General features: G+C 35.9%; 1 pseudogene; it reads left to right on the top strand.

Moving 5' to 3' along the window:
* The first annotated feature begins 584 nt into the window (after window positions 1-584).
* Window positions 585-6435, top strand: LOC107853327 (annotated as a pseudogene).
* The last annotated feature ends 10371 nt before the right edge of the window (window positions 6436-16806 follow it).

A 16806-nucleotide genomic window follows, 5' to 3' on the forward strand; every position in this document is an offset into this window, starting at 1 on the left:
GGGTAAGCATTTCACTTTATTTTCAGCTCTTTTTGTTGTTGTTGTTGTTGTTGAACGAGCAATGAGTAAGGCGTTTGGAGTGTATTTATGACCTTTTTGAGTTAGTTTTTTTTTTCGATTTTGGACTGAGATCTAAGTGTTTTGAAAGTAACTGAGTTGTTTTGGTATTAAATTGTTGCATATGGAAATATGGATGATTACAGTTACATATTTTAGTTATCCTTTCAGTTTATTAAGTTTTCGATTGTCCAAATTGAAATGATTCTGATGTTTCCTTATTCACTGTTAATGTTAGAGATCCCTTGGTGAAAAGTTGCAGGAAAAGAGTTAGTATAGTGTCTGGTTTGTTGATTATTATTGAGGACAGACTATCTCCTTTTTTCCCTTGAAGTAATAGCTGTTGACAACAACATTAAACTGAAGCTGCTATTTTTTAAGATGACTGTAAAATGATGAAAGTGATTCTTATAATTGCATTTTTAAATAATGTATCGTTTTGAGTTGTTCACTGTCGGTGTATTTGCCATGCACATTCAAATTTCTGAATTCATTTATTAAGTGATTTGTGGCTCCCACCTGTATTCATGGCTAAGCAACAGGCCATGGAGATCTGCCAATGCGGTCTGTTCAGACCTGGATGTGACAGACACAACAAGTGTGTCGTTCTCAGGTCCTAAACCTCCTAGAATATACAAATCAGATCGACATTGGTAGCTTGTTGGGCTGCTTTGGTTTCTGTTTTGCCCGTGGTTCTTTCTTTTCCAGATTCAGTAGTAGCGATTGCCTCTATTAACGTTTCCTGTTTGTGATTCTCAAGATCATAAACAGGATGCAACTTGACATTGCCTCTATTAACATGAGAACTGTAGCAGATACATCTCAGTATGTATAAAATGATCCACAACAAGCTTATAAACTTTGCTTCATATGACTTATAAATTCGTGTTTCGTGGTACATCAAACAAATTGTTTCATGGTTTACTTGTCTGAAGTTTTGAATGCTGTAAGTCGTTTCATGGTTTATCTGTCTGGAAGTGTTGAACGCTGCAAGTATTTTCATGGTTTATCTGTCTGGAAGTGTTGAATGTTGTTTCTTTCTTGAATATGCTAAATGACTTATTGGTGGCGGCTACCTATCAAGGAATCAATGAGAGAAAATTAAACTTTCGCCTGCATCATGTACCAGGTTTTTGGGTGTATATTTCCTTACAGAGATCATATTGGAGTTGGACAGGAGCAAGCAACTACTCCTGGCTGTTGTTATGTACTGCCTTTGAAATCGCCCTAGCAAATCACTTGCAAGAAAAGATACACTAGGAGTCTAATTGCTAAAAGAGGAATCTGAAGATGTTGTCTGAGACTAAATTTAGAATGGTTTGAATAACCGAACTATCAATATTGGAGATGTAATAGTTGATTCAAGCTAATGTCTGCTATTGTAATAGCTTATTTATATTTTGGGTTGTTTTTGAATTTTAGATACACATAATCTGTTATGTTCATTCTTGATTATGTTTCTTTGTTCTGAGTGGTGAGTTACAGCAGGGATCTGTGGGAATGTGACAGAAATTTGCTTAAATTTCAGATATAAGTTGTAAGCAGAACAAACTGATTGTAGTTGTAAGTAACGTTTTATGCTCAGAGTTAAGGTCCATTTTCTCAAACTATTGTGTTGATTTTGATTTTAGAGTGTTTTCGGAGATTTACAGTGAAAGGCGTTCTTCCATCGACTTCTACTTTTCGGATAAAGGATTTTTTTTCAGTGAAAGGTGTTCTGAGGTAAGTGTTCTTACTGTGAAAGTAGATATTTTTGTGGGTTTTGTTATCCAAATCAATTTTGTGATCTAACAGATAAATCATTTCTTTTCAGTTCATCGAATTAAGTCTAACAGATATTTTATGGTCTAACAAATTCAAAAATTTTTGGCCCCTTGTAGAATCTGTAAGTGCGCCTTGGATATCCATTGGATGATACAGGTCGCATCCTCATGTCATTCACTGGTACTTTGTTGAATTCCTTCGGACACCGGATACCAAGTGACCGGTAATTTTCCCCTTGCAAAGTAATGTAGTCTTGCACAGTCAGCAAGTTTCCAGCAGTAGTTGAGATATTTGCTTTCAGCAGTAGTTGACATTCGATTAGTTGTCCATCTTTTATCCAATTAATATTTTAAAAGTATCATCAGTATGTAATTTGTTATGGTAAACTATCAATTTGACTTACTATTTGTATGTATGTGGCCCGTGGGTCAGGCTTGATCAACGCTTGAGGGTTTTCTGTGTTTGGAGATAATTAATTTTCAAAAGACTTGATGCACTATTTTGATGGGCCACTGTGGTGGTGTGGGGACTTATAAGCTGAGCTTCCACGCATTCGTTGCAAGAGCATTTATATATGTATTGGGAGTATAACTTTTGTTTTGTTTTCTTGTTTTCTGTTGTTAAGATTTGATTCATGAGTATGTGCATGAAGGCTGGAACTTATTATGCCCGATTTTACTTGTTGCTGAGATGTAACACAATGTCTCCACGTTTCATGCCCTGTTGAACTGTATTTTCTCCATGTGAGCTTTCTTTTTGTAGTTAAAGGTTACCAACCAACCTGCCTAATTTGTTGTAGTTGAAGGTTACTAACCAACCCGCCTAATTTCATGAGGTGAGCTTGACATAGTACGTAACTGGGGGTTCATGTTTAGGTCCTAATTCAAAGGTTGTTTTGGCATGTTTAGGTACATAGAGAAGGTTTCTTATAATAAGGGGTGGGTACATGATACTTGGTTGTAGATAGTGATTTGTAGTATTTGTACTCGAGTTTTTTGATGCACTAGCTCGGAGGAGAAACATAAGAAGTGATTGCATCAGCAGAGAACAACTCATAGAGTTTTGGGAACAAATTGCCAACCAGAGCTTTGATTCTCGGCTTCAAACCCTCTTTGACATGTAAGTATTAAACTCGACATACTTTTGATCGAGTACTTGTTCGATCTAATCAATTAATTTTTGGAATTCTGACTTTTGTGAGGATGTAATGCAGGGTTGATAAAAATGTCGATGGTAGACTCACAGAAGAAGAAGTCAGAGAGGTATTTGGAAATTCATATATTTATCTCATCTGGTAGTATGATGATCTGAGGGGTGTGTGAATAAAACATAAAAAGTTGAAAAAACAAAACTATACATAAGGTTTATAGACCATAATGTAAGAAATGACAGGAAAAACCGTGTTAGCTTGGCTAATGCAAATAATATCACACTATGTTAAGAGTATCTTTTGGTCGACTTCGATCAACATGGTCTTCTTTGGCTTGATCTTAGAAGCTGAAAATGACAGATCGTCATTGACAGAATTTATCCCTTCTTTTGAAGATAATTAGCCTAAGCGCATCGGCTAACAAGCTGTCAAATATCCAGAAACAAGCTGAAGAATATGCAGCATTGATCATGGAGGAGTTGGACCCCGACAACATGGGATACATCATGGTTAAACTAGTTCTAGTTCATGTTCTATAATTTCAATTTGAAAATAAATGTCATTTCCAACTTTTGATCGTCTGATTCGGCAGCTTGAGAACTTGGAAACACTTTTATTGCGAGGCCCAAATCAACCCGTTGAAAGAAATATCCCTTTCCCGCTACTGGATTTACTAAGTGGTCAAGCTCACACAAATAAAACTAAATCCTAAATAATTTTGTTGTTTTTGAGAAATTTTGTAGTAAGTACCGGTGTTTTTCTCCTCCTTTTCTTTAGATGATGGCGGTGGCAATTGCAATTGGTGTTGGAATACATGTACTTGCTCATATGACTTGTGATTTTCCTCGCTCCTAAACGCTAGTCCAGAAAAGTATAAACCAATGGAGCCATACTTTGACGATCAGCCATACTTTGAAAAACACACATTACGCTTAGTAACTATTTATGCTAACCGAATATCGCAGGCAAGAACTGGTACGCCAGTAGATGCTAGCCATAGTTAACTGGTGTAGCTTTTTCTGAGATTCGTCGTTGGTAGATGGTGTGTAGCTGTGAATCTTGTGATTTAATGTCTTTTGTATATCTGTGTGAATGAATGCGTATTTTTTTGGTGTGTGAGGTTGTATTCTTTAAACATCAAGTCAAGGTAAAACTGGTCTTTTAAGTCTTGCTACAATTCTTGAAAATTGAAACTTTTGTTCATATGTGAAAAATTGAGTGTATGTGTGACTCTGGCCTGCCTGAGCCAGGTAGGGTCGACTGCACCTCATATCTCAAGTATCTGAATCTAGTGCTAATCCTAGCATTCAGGGATCATCCACTGGTTCCACTCCTTCAGATGAACGAACTTTGTGTCATTCACCTTGTGATCATTTATCGCAAAATATACCTTTAAGCCAATCAACAGAAGGGTATTTCGAGCACACCGAGCTTCAGTGCGGTGGAAACTTGTCAAGAATGGAAGGATCTGCTTTTCCTTGGAAACAAGAAAATTATATAGTTGCAGGAGATATGTTTGTGATGGGTAAGAAGATCCAAAAAGGACCTTATCAGTCAAAGAATCTTGTCACAGAGAGAAAACGAAGGAACAGAATTAAAGATGGGATGGTCTCTTTGCTCTTCGAGCTTTAGTTCCCAATATCTCTAAGGTTGGTGATAAAACTACTCATCTTATAGTTAAGTCTATATATACATAGTTCATAGTTTGATACTGAGTCTTGCTTGATTTCTTTCAGCTGGACAAAGTTGCAATACTTGGAGATGCAATTGACTATATAAATGAACTGCAAGAACAAGTGAAGTTATATGTGACTGAACTCAATGAAATAGAAGCTGAAGTTACCAACAGTGAAGCTGCTGAAATGGTTCTATCAGACATGACTGAGATGTCCAAAGTTTTACTGAACCAACAAATTAGAAAACACAAAGTTCAAATACAACTAATAGGACAAGAATGGAGGTGCTTGATTTCTTTCTGTTTACTTATATTACTTTAGAGTTAAAATAATCTATATGGTGCCTTCAAGTCTCCTTTATATTTTGCATTGCAGTTGGAAGTGAACCAAATTGATGCAAGAAAGTTCTTGCTGAAGGTCTTCGGATCACGTAAAACTGGATGATTTATGCAGTTGATAGGGGCCATGAGTTACTTAGGACTTGAAATAGTAAATGTGAGTTTTACCACTTCTGGAGGGGAGATCTTGAGCATTTTCATAGCCGAGGTAAATTTCATTTCTCAAAAAACTGTTGAAACTATTAATCTACTAAGAAATAACCAGATTCTATTACCTTATATCTTTTGTTTAATGCTAGTCTCCGTTAATCTTTCAACATGTTGTACTGTTGGACTTCATATAGTAAGCATGGATCCAACGCACCCACAGCCTGTCTTGTTTGGGTTCCACTGCCTGTAGTAGTTTCCAAATTGCTGCCCTATTCCATCTGATGAGATCAATGACATTTAAGGCACCTGCTGTTTTGGGCATACAGATTGTTTCCCAAGCAACTAAGTCTTTCTTTGAGCATTCATTACTCCCCGTCCATAGGAAAGTTCTACACACTGTTGTCACAGGTGTTAGGATCTTCTTAGGAAGAAGAAAAATCTTGGTCCAATACGTTCGCATTTCAAATAGAACACTCCTCACCAGCTGCAGTCTACCACTATTTTACTGTTATCTGATAAGTTTTAGTGATTTTAACTATTTTGCTGTGCACTTTTTTCATTTCAGCATTCTGAAATTTAACTTGTTCCATCTTAAATTTATACAACCATCTTGTGTGTTCTACTTTCTTTAATATAGATGGGAAAATCAGCGTGTTAGGTGAATGTTTGTCACAAAGCGCTTCACAGAAAGAAAGTTGACCGGTTTTCCCTATTCTAGTTTAAAACAAAGAAAACTTGTTGCAGATGTTGTGATGAAAAGCAGAACCTTTTTGGTTATCAAGTGGTTGTTTGGTGCTAAAAACTAAACATTCAGTCGATAAACATCTAGCTGAAATTGGATGTAATGCCAAGCATTCTTTAAGAAAATGATTGTCCATCTGTTGAGGAAATGAGATGAGCCTTTTGTCACTGCCTCTCAGCTTTCTACTCCTATGGGATTGCCTTTCCTATTACGTATTCTAACCATGCTTTTCTCCGTTTGTTGTTGTTGTTGTGTAGTTTGTTTCTCTACTTTAATTTTGTTTTTCTTATTGTTGCAGGTGATCATGACATAGAAGATAGCGGGAACGAAATTGATTTGATGAACTAGACTTGACCTAAGAGATCGATCACATTGGCTTCATGTTAAACTAGCTGTTGGAAAAACTTGTGTATGTTTTGATTGAGTTGATCACATTTGACCGAGTAGTTTCAAACATATTTATTTTTGAACATTCAAAACTTGTGTATATATGTTTTGATTTTTTTTAATGGTCTAAAAATATTTGGTTTCTTATTGAATTGGTGGATATTTTGGGAATAACTGTCTATATAGCCAAAATTAACCATTGATATAGCTCATGTTTAGCCGTTGCAATAGCTTACAAAACAACTGTCCTATAAAGTTTTTACAATGGTTTATAATTGTCACAATAGGTAGCCGTCCCAACATAAATCAAACCGTCGCAATAGCTTAAAACCGTTGCAACAAGTTTTATAGGGACAGTTGAAAATCGTCCCAACATGTAATAAACCGTTGCAAAAAGTTTTATAGGGACGGTTGATAACCGTCCCAACATGTAATAACTGTCGCAATAGCTTAAAAATTGTCGCAATACTTTTTATAGGGACGGTTTAAAATCATCCCAATAGGTTAAAACCGTCGCAAAAAAGTTGTATAGAGATGATTTTACAACCGTTGCAATAGCTTAACACCATTGCAATAGCCACATAACCGTCGCCTCATCATATTTACAACCGTTGCTATAGTATATATACAGGAACAGTTGGTAACCGTCCCAACACCACGCCAACCGTCGCCATTTAGTCAATGTACATAACCGTTGTTAAAGATAGGGATGTAGCGATGGTTTTCCTAATCGTCGCAAGAAACCATCGCATTTGAGCTACGGTAACGCCTTCAGTTGTAGCGGCTTCACTAATCGTCGCAATATGTCTATTGGAACGGTTTTGGTGGCTATGAAGACGATATGAGAACCGTCGCCATAGCCCATTTTTCTAGTAGTGAACGAAGAATATGAAAATTCCCAATCGTCACGTACATTCTAACCGTGATCCTCATAAGATTTGTAAATGAATGAGTTATACCTTACACCATCTCTAGGCTCAGAGTGGGAAATGTAATACTCCTCACATACCCCATCTTCCTTAAAAGAAACATCACAAGGCTCTTCATCATCTCCATATTCACCATAAGAACTAGGGTCATAATTTATCTCATATTCTCCTTTGGAGTAGTAGCCCTCATTTTCATCCATATTGTTATCGTGGCTATATTCATAGCCCCCATAATCTCCATCTTCCTCATAGCCATACCTATCTTTACTACAATCACATCTCCTATTCCATAGTCATAATTGTCCGAGGCTATCAAATACATGCTTTCTTATATCACCTTGTACCTATGAAATGAACAAACAAGATTAGTAGTAAAGATCCTCACCAACACTCGTAATAATCTTACCTTTTTGATCCTCATAATTGGAGCAACGAATATTGAAAGTTGCTTATACTCCTGTGGATAATAAGGTATCAATTTGTACTTTGAGAACAGAGTGGATTATTGTTTGAATGACTCAACTAAATAAAACTACTTAAGGACTTGAATCAAGAAATAAAAAAGAACTGAAAAAGACAAAAGCTTGAAAAAAATTCGACGATGAAAGAAATGGGACTCAAGAACTCATCTATCAACTTAGTAGATGATTTACTAGTTGATTAGTAGTTTAAGAATCAAAAGATGAGTTTAGAAATTAAATAAAGTGTTAAAATGCACTTTGGAAATTTTGAATTTGATGTTTTGGAACTTGATATGCATTAGAGGGGTGAATCTGCATTGAGGAAGGCTAATTTACACTTGGGTTGCTTTGGGATCTGCTCTAGTAGGTGTGGAGCACCTTGGACGCAGGTAGGGGTGTTTCTAACTACTATGGGGTGCACTGGCGATGCTACAGCAAGTCAGCTGCACATCCAACGCATGTCAAGCACACCTCACCCGCCTAGGTTACTAGCAAATGCAGATGGAGGAAAGGCTGGGTGCTACTGGTTGATGTCTCACTGTTTTGAGCTGCCTTGGACCTGCTTTATCAGGTCAGGCATAGCTTCAAGGAACCTCAGGTGTAGGTCAGCCAAACCAGCCTTTTGAATACGCAAAAATACCCCTTTATGGTCCCTCTTTTGTCCTCTTCTCTTGGAATATTCCTTGGTACTTTGGATAGGATTTGTACCAACACTTTTGCACGACTTTTACTTCTCTTTATTGGATTAAACAAAAAATTTTTGATGAAGATTCAACATGAAGATACGAATTTTCTCAAGAAGACCAAGAATAATTTTGAAAATCCAAAATGCGCAACTTCTTCTGTTTGGCTTTGAATTTCATGAAATTTTAATCGTAGGCTCCTTTCAACATAAGGAACACATTGCAACATCCTTTAGCCCTCAAAACATAATGAAAATTTTAAGGTTTTCAAACCCACTTTTATTTAACCTTCAAAACCGTAAAAATGGTGAATTTTTCAAACCTTTATAACCAGCACCATCTTTTAACCCTGAGCTCCTCTTAATGCTGGGAACATTTTTTCAACTTATTCAACCTAAAATTTCAAGACAACAAGGGTGTGATCTTCTCAAATGCACATAATTAAGTCATAATTATCAAGGTTCTGACCCTAATAACATTAGAGGGAACAAATCTAGTGTAGAAACAACAAAAAGGACTCTAAAATACAAAAAATCCTAGGGTTTTTTCTTAAAAACATTTTTTTGACACTTTTTTTTTTATTTTTGAGATAAAAAAACCTATGATTGAATTTGTGGGAACGAAATCAAGCTTATTTCTAATACCAAATGATACAAGAGTAGTCTACAATGATGATAACAAACATAAATACTAAAGAAATAACGATATTGACAAATGGAAAGTAAAAGGATTAAAAGGATAGATGATATAAAGATAGACACAAAAAGATAACAAAAGGGCAATCAAATGGTGTATAAAAACCCAAAGACCTCCCTTATTGATTATCTATGAGGACCTAGCTCTTATGTTGACCAAAAGGAGGATCAAATCTCCCTTACACCCTTCATTTGTAAACAAGGTTCAACATTAGCTTTTCCAAGCACTCAACAATCCAATGGAGTTTTCATGAATTCATCATCACCATTAAAAAAAACTAACTAATAAAGTGTCCAAGTAACCTATTTATAGTAGTTGCCTTTGCACAACTAGCCTATTACAAAATTAGCCAAAAAATGACTATTTCAGAAATAACCCACAAGGGCTCTCATTATTTCTTGCGCCATGGATTTTGTTGGCTCTAAGATATCTTCCAAACATGATATTTCTTGATTAGGAGCTCAAATAAGGGCCTCAAAGCACATTCTTAGATCCTTAGGGCGATCAAAGCTTAGACCTCCTTATGTTGGCGTCGAGTTGTGTGATCAAAAGCGTTGATGCCTATTTGGCTTGTATCAGGTAAGCAGATCAACAAATCCACTAAAGGTACCAAATGGAGTTGTCAATTTCTTAAGATCATACATATGGATATTTGTGGACCTTTTCCTACCCCTTACTTGATTGATGAAAGATATTTCATCTAATTTATTAGTGACTATTCAAGATATATGTATCTCTATCTTTTGTTTAATAAACCAAAAGAACTTGATGCTTTTAAAGTTTATAAAACAGAAGTAGAGAAATAATTTGGAGATCAAATCAAAATTGTACGGTCTTATAGGGTTGGAGAATATTGTGGTAGGTACACAAAAAAGGGATAGGTTAAGGGTTCGTTTGCTGAGTTTCTTGAAAAAGATGGTATAATTGCACAAAATACCATTACCGGAACACCACAAAAAATGGTGTGGTCCAAAAAAGGAACCAAACATTAATGGACATGGTAAGAAGTATGATTAGTAGATCAAGTTTATCTTTTTCCTTATGGAGTGAAGCCTTAAAAACTGCTATGTATATTTTAAATATAGTTCCACCCAAGGCTTTCCCCAAGACATCTTTTGAATTATTTAAGGAATGAAAACCTAGTTTAAGCCACTTAAACATCTGGGGATGTCCAACTGAAGTGAGGATAATCCATATTTCAAAGAGTTGGATGAGTGAACAATAAGCAATTTCTTTTAGGCTATGTGGTTAACTCTAAAGGATTCAGGTTTTATTGTCCTTCTCATTCTCCTAAAATTGTTAAGGCTAGAAATCTTAAATTTATTTAGAAATATAAAGTAAGTGGGAGTGGTTCAACTCAAGTGGTGGAACTAAAGGAGATAAGGTAACCACTTATGGTACCTTTATATACTAAAAACTTAAATGCAAATTAATTAAATTCTCATGAATTATCTGAGAGAAACAAGTTCAAGAGCCACCACCACTTGATGAGCCACATGAAGAACAACTCGCTTTACCTGAATCCATTGTTAAAGGATCATCTAAATCGACAGAAGTAAGAAGATCCCCCAAACTTTATAGATCAACACTTTTTAGTGACTATGTTGTATATCTTTAAGAATCTGATTATGATATTTGACTAAAAGATGATTCATGTTCATTTTCACAAGCCACAAATGAAGAAAACTCCACACTTTGGTATGATGCAATGAAAGAAGAGATAGAATTTATGGCTAAAAATAAAGTCTGAAATCTCATTGAAGTACCAAAAGAAGTCTCTACAATAGGATCTAAATGGGTTTATAAAACCAAAATGGACTCATCTGGTAATGTTGAGTGCCATAAATCTATACTAGTAGCCAAGGGTTTCACTCAAAAAGAAGGTATTGATTATCATGAAACCTTCTCTCCTGTGTCAATGAAGGATTCATTAAGAATAATCATGGAATTGGTAGCTTATTTTGATTTAGAGCTACATCAAATAGATGTGAAAATGACTTTTTTAATGGAGACCTTAAAGAAGAGGTATATATTCGTCATCCTAAAGGAATTAGTGATAAGAATGAAAGTCACCTTGTTTTCAAGTTGAATAAATCTATTTATGGACTAAAATAGGCTTCCCATCAATGGTATATTAAATTTCATAATGTTGTTTTTTAATTTGGATTTACGAAGAACATCATTGATCAATGTATATACCTTAAGATAAGTGGGAGTAAATATATTTTTGCAGGATGTGGATGATATTTTGCTTGCTAGTAATGATTTGGGGTTGTTTTAAAAGAGAAACAGTTTTTATCCAAATTTTGAAATAAGGATATGGGTGAAGCCTCAAATGTCATTGGCATAGAGATTCATGGAGATATATCTCAACGATTGTTGGACTATCTCAAAGAGCCAATATTAACTGAATATAGGAAAGATATGGAATGAAAAACTTTTCATCTATATCAACACTTATCATTAAAGGTGATAAATTCTCATTGAATCAATGCCCACAAAATGCATTGAAATAATAGCAAATGAAAGGCATTCCATATGCTTCACTTGTTGGAAGCCTTATTTATGCATAAGTTTGCACTAGACCTGATATTGCCGTTGTAATAGAAATGCTTGGAAGATATCAAAGTAACCCTGGTCTTGATCATTGGAAAGCTGGCAAAAAGGTTTTGACATATTGAATAGGATGGGAGTTTTGTAGTGCCAAAATGGAGGTTTATTTATTATCTTAAAGGTTAAAAGTTGATATCCAAAGGGTGTTTGTACAATCTAGTTTAGGTTAAAAATTCTAACTCTGAAAGTCCCTCTTTGCATTTTATCCTTGTGGTTAATAAGTTTCCTGAAGTTTTTCTCGATGATCTTCTTGGTATCTCTCCAGATAGGGAAATAAAGTTTGGAATTGATCTTCTGTCGAATACTCATCCCATTACCATTCCTCCTAATAGGATGGATCTAGTAGAGCTGAAAGAACTAAAGAAGTAATTAAAGGATCTCCTGATGAGGGTTTCATCCATCCTAGTGTTTCCCCTTGGGGTAATCTTGTGCTTTTTGTGCTAAATAAGGATGGGTCTTTTTGAATGTTAATAGTCTATCGTCAGTTGAATAAGGTCATCGTAAAAAATGAGTATCTCTTCTTAGAATTGATGACCTCTTTGATCAGCTCCAGGGTGTATTCTCCAAAAAAGATCTTTGTTGGGGTTACCATCAATTGAAGATTTGGGAGGTTAATATTCTGCTTTCCAAAATTGTTATGGCAATTTTTAGGTTTTGGTCTTATCCTTTGGATTAACTAATGCCCCGACTGCTTTCATGGAACTTATAAATTGAGTATTCATGATGTTTTTGGATTTGTTCATTATAATTTTCATTAATGACATATTGAAGTATTCCAGGAGTGAGAAGGATCATGCAAATCATCTCTGACTGGTTTTGCAAATCCTTAAGGAAAAAAACCTATATGCTAAATTTTCTTAAGTGTGAATGTTTGCTAAGTGCTATGACTTTTCTTGGGCATGTTGTATCTAGTGAAGGAATTAAAGTGGATCCTCAAAATATTGAGGCGGTTAAGAAGTGGCATAGACCCACGCTCCAACCAATATTAGAAGCTTCTTGGGCTTGGTAGGTTATTATAGGAGTTTTGTGGAGAGTTTCTTATTTATTGCGGATTCACTTACAAGGTTGACTCAAAAGAAGGTAAAGTTTCTATGTTCTGATGCATGCGAGGATAGCTTTGTAAAATTAAAGAATAAGTTAACTTCTGCTCCTGTTTTGCATCTGCCCGAGGGTACTGACGGGTTTGTGGTGTATTGTGATATTTCTCATGTGGGGTTGGCTTGTGTGTTTATATAACATGGAAAGGTTGTAGATAATTCTTCCAGGTTTCTGAAGGTGCTTGAAAGAAATCACCCAACTTATGATTTAGAGTTGGTGGCTGTGGTGTTTGCATTGAAGATTTGGCACAATTATTTGTATGGAGTGCATGTGGATATTTACTTAGACCATAAGAACTTAAAATATCTGTTCATGTAGAAAGAATTGAATAATACACAGAGGAAGTTGTAACGCCCCGAGTCTGATACCCCAGACGCTATACGGTACTCATAATCCCGAAGGACCACAAGCTGGCCCTTGACTGATTTATGTTACTGAGCACTGAATAATACACTATAAAAATGCAGAAAACTGACGAAAAACTTGCCATAAGGTTCAAACATGTGAAATACAATTGAAAACTGAATACTAATACAACTGTCTGAACATCTAGTCTGAAAAACTCTAGTCTGAAAACCTCTAACTGTCTGAATAAGGAGTTGAATGGGACAATCCCCAACTAACTCTATCTACTAAAAATACTAAATATAATGTAATAAAATGAAATAAAAATCATCCCCAAATGATGAGGACTCACTGCTATCTACTGCTGTTGGTTGAATCTGGACTACTAAGGGTGCTCTGGAGCTCGTGCTTCTGAACTTATGGTATAAAACACCATAGTGCAGGAAAGTATGCATCAATACATGAGAATGTACTGGTATGCTAGATTAGGTAAGGCTAAATGCAAAGGCTCATGCGCATGAACTATAGCTGACTGAATAACATGAGCATACTGAATGAGGAATTACATGCATGAATGCATAAACTATAACTGAAAACATAGTAACACTGAATACTCAGTTCAACTAACTGGATTACTGATAACTGAGTTTACTGATGCTGAATTCTAAATATTAATTTACTGACATTTGAGTTTACTAATACTGGGATACTAAATAACTGAATCTACTGATATTGATCTAAGAGTTTTTCTAATACTGATTGACTATATCTGAGATTATTCCTATCTAGCAGGTGATCTCTGAATCTACTGATACTAATTTTGACTGATTGTACCTCAGATCAGTCCTATCTAGCGGGTGATCTCTGAATCTCTGGATGATGAAAATAATTGACTGTATTTGAGATCAATCTTATCTAGCAGGTGATCTCTAAATTCTATAGAACTATCTAAGTCCCTTACTGAGCTGAGTGACCATATCTAACAGTTGTGATTTCTGTAATACTGCACTGAGTTCTATTACTGAGACTGAATCTGAAATTGAGACTGTGGTATTTAGTTATCTAACCAACATGCCCCGAATCTGAACTAGTGGGGTCCAACCTGTAACCCCAGCTGGAAGGGTATCAGTACCATGTCACGAGTAAAGACAACTTCTATAGACCCCTGAGATCAATCCCGTACTAGCGGGCGATCCCCGAGTATGTTAGTCCTATCTAACGGGTGACATCTCATGCCTACGCTGGATACGTAGTTCTGGAACTTAGGGATTGCTTCTAGGGATCTCAGTCCTATTTGGTGGGTGAGCCCCCATCCCTAGGCTCGCTCGGTGCTGAATCCTACTCCCAACTTAAAGATATTGATCTCATTTCCTAGTTTATACTAGGCTTGACTGAACTGTTACTGATCGTACTCATTAACTAAACTGAACTGATCTCAGTGAGTTCCATTGACTGATGTAATACTACTAAATTCTATTATCTGACTGAATGCTACTGCATTTCTGGATTGAATACTTGAATACTACTGAGGTCTGAACTGAATACTGAACTGGAATAGACTGATACTGATATTACTGAGTCTTTCTAAGTTCTGTAATTGATTGAGTTCTACTGATCATGGCAAGACTGAGATTATATTGAAAACTGTATCTGGCTCTAGAAAATTAGCTAAATTGTCAGGTATTAAATACCCCAAGACTCGATAACATAAATAAATAAAGTATGACAATTCTTGAATAACATAACAATAGTCTATCATTCACAATAAAATCAAGGAGGCATCTCTTCAAGCACTTGGAAGTCTTAAACATGTAAATGTATAGGGATGCATACCAATATCTCATAATTCATTCATTAAGGAATGCAAGTGCATGCAACATATCATAATTCATTCACTAAGGCCTTTCAAAAAACACTTGGCATGCATTAACTTATACATAATTAGGGATTTCATGCTAACACGCTATAATGACTCTATTTCCTTCATATAAGCATTTTATCAAACATATGGAAGCATACTTTCGTTATACAACAATCAATACATCCAATTAACATGGCTACATCAATAAACTTGCAACTTGAAGGGATTTATCATGAACATTATGCAACTTATCACATGCTAGGACTAAATAATGAAACTTGTAATCTAGAACATGAATCACAACTCAATAATAATATAAACATGAACTTCCACTCACATAAATCATGAAAAATCATAAGTACTCAATCTTTATAATTTGAAAAGGGTTTTTAAACTTTTTGGGTGGAAGGGACCCAAGAATCAACATCTAACATACCTTAGTTCTTGATTTTAGGAAGATTGGTGGAGAGGCTCTTGAATTTGGATCTTCAATTGGAAAACCCTAACTTGTTCTTAAGAGAAATTGAGAGAAAAGAGTATATTTTGGGGAGAAATAGGGCTGAATTTCTTGTTATAGGGTTATATAGAGGTGGGAAATTGACCCAAATACCTCTCTGGATATAGATTTTAAAAAGATAAAAACTGGGTTCCAACGCGGTTGTCGATGCAACACATCGATGGCATTGATGCGATACTCGACGCGTCGCGCCATGATTATGCCAAGCCTCAATACTTTTGACTAGCAAATCTTACACAATATCAACCAATGTGATAGGCGATGTGGCATGCCTGGATAGTGTTGGTCCACTATTTTGGAACACAAACTTGGTCTAAATGCAGTCCAAAAAATCCAAAACTCATCCGGGAACACCTACTGACATAGCTGATCATGAATCAACTTAAATATCGACATTTAAGGATCGTATGGGTCGAGAAATAAGATTGCCAACTTATGAAGGATAAAAATATTCTAAGTGTAAACACTTAGCTGAAGTTTTCTAAGTCTGGGACCTCTTTTTAAGTTTTAACGAACTGAGTAAAGCTTGAATTTTTGCAGAGTCTTACAGAAGTGGGTTGATATAACACCTAGATTTTTTTCCTCTGAAATTTCTGAGTTTTGATCTCACTATCCAGGATACAAATGGCACCTCACGAGTCACAAAGTGTGGTCACGAGTTGTAGGAAGTGACTCATGACCAATCCGGTGGAGTATCCAAATTTTTTATCATCAGAATGACATAGACCTCACAAGTCGTGAAAACTCATTACGATCTGTATGGATCAAGACATAGGAAAACTAATAAGGAATGCCCAAGTTTTTGTTGATATCATGACTGGACACTTACGAGTCGTAAGGTGAGGTCACGAGTCATTCGGTGTGACTTATGACCAAACCAGTGATAGTTGCCCTGAGTCACTGACCAGACTACGAGCCAAGTTAATAACTCATACTAAGAAATATGAGCCGTGATGTGACCTGTAACAGCTGGGTAATTTTTCTTGCATTTTAATTTAAGGTACTGTGGTCATTTCCCTTGTTCCTCAATTAAAACCCACAACCTAATATACTCTAAGGGACCCTATAAAACTTTATTATTTTAGCATAAATGTAATACCCCGTATTAGACTTAGTCTAGTTCAGCTCCTAGTGCTTGCATAAGAGGCCTAAAGCCTAAAAATTTAGCTAAGTGTTGAAGACTTATCCTCATTTTGACTCCTTAACATAGAGGATTTTATGTTGACATTTTGGGTCCCGAGACGATGGTTTTTGAGTTGATTTATGTTAAGGGGTGTAAGGATCATGTCTCGGGGAAGTTTCAAAATTTTCAGACGAGGTTTGGATCATGTTTGGATTT

This window comes from Capsicum annuum, chromosome 4 (assembly GCF_002878395.1).
Source record: "Capsicum annuum cultivar UCD-10X-F1 chromosome 4, UCD10Xv1.1, whole genome shotgun sequence".
Lineage (NCBI taxonomy): Eukaryota > Viridiplantae > Streptophyta > Magnoliopsida > Solanales > Solanaceae > Capsicum > Capsicum annuum.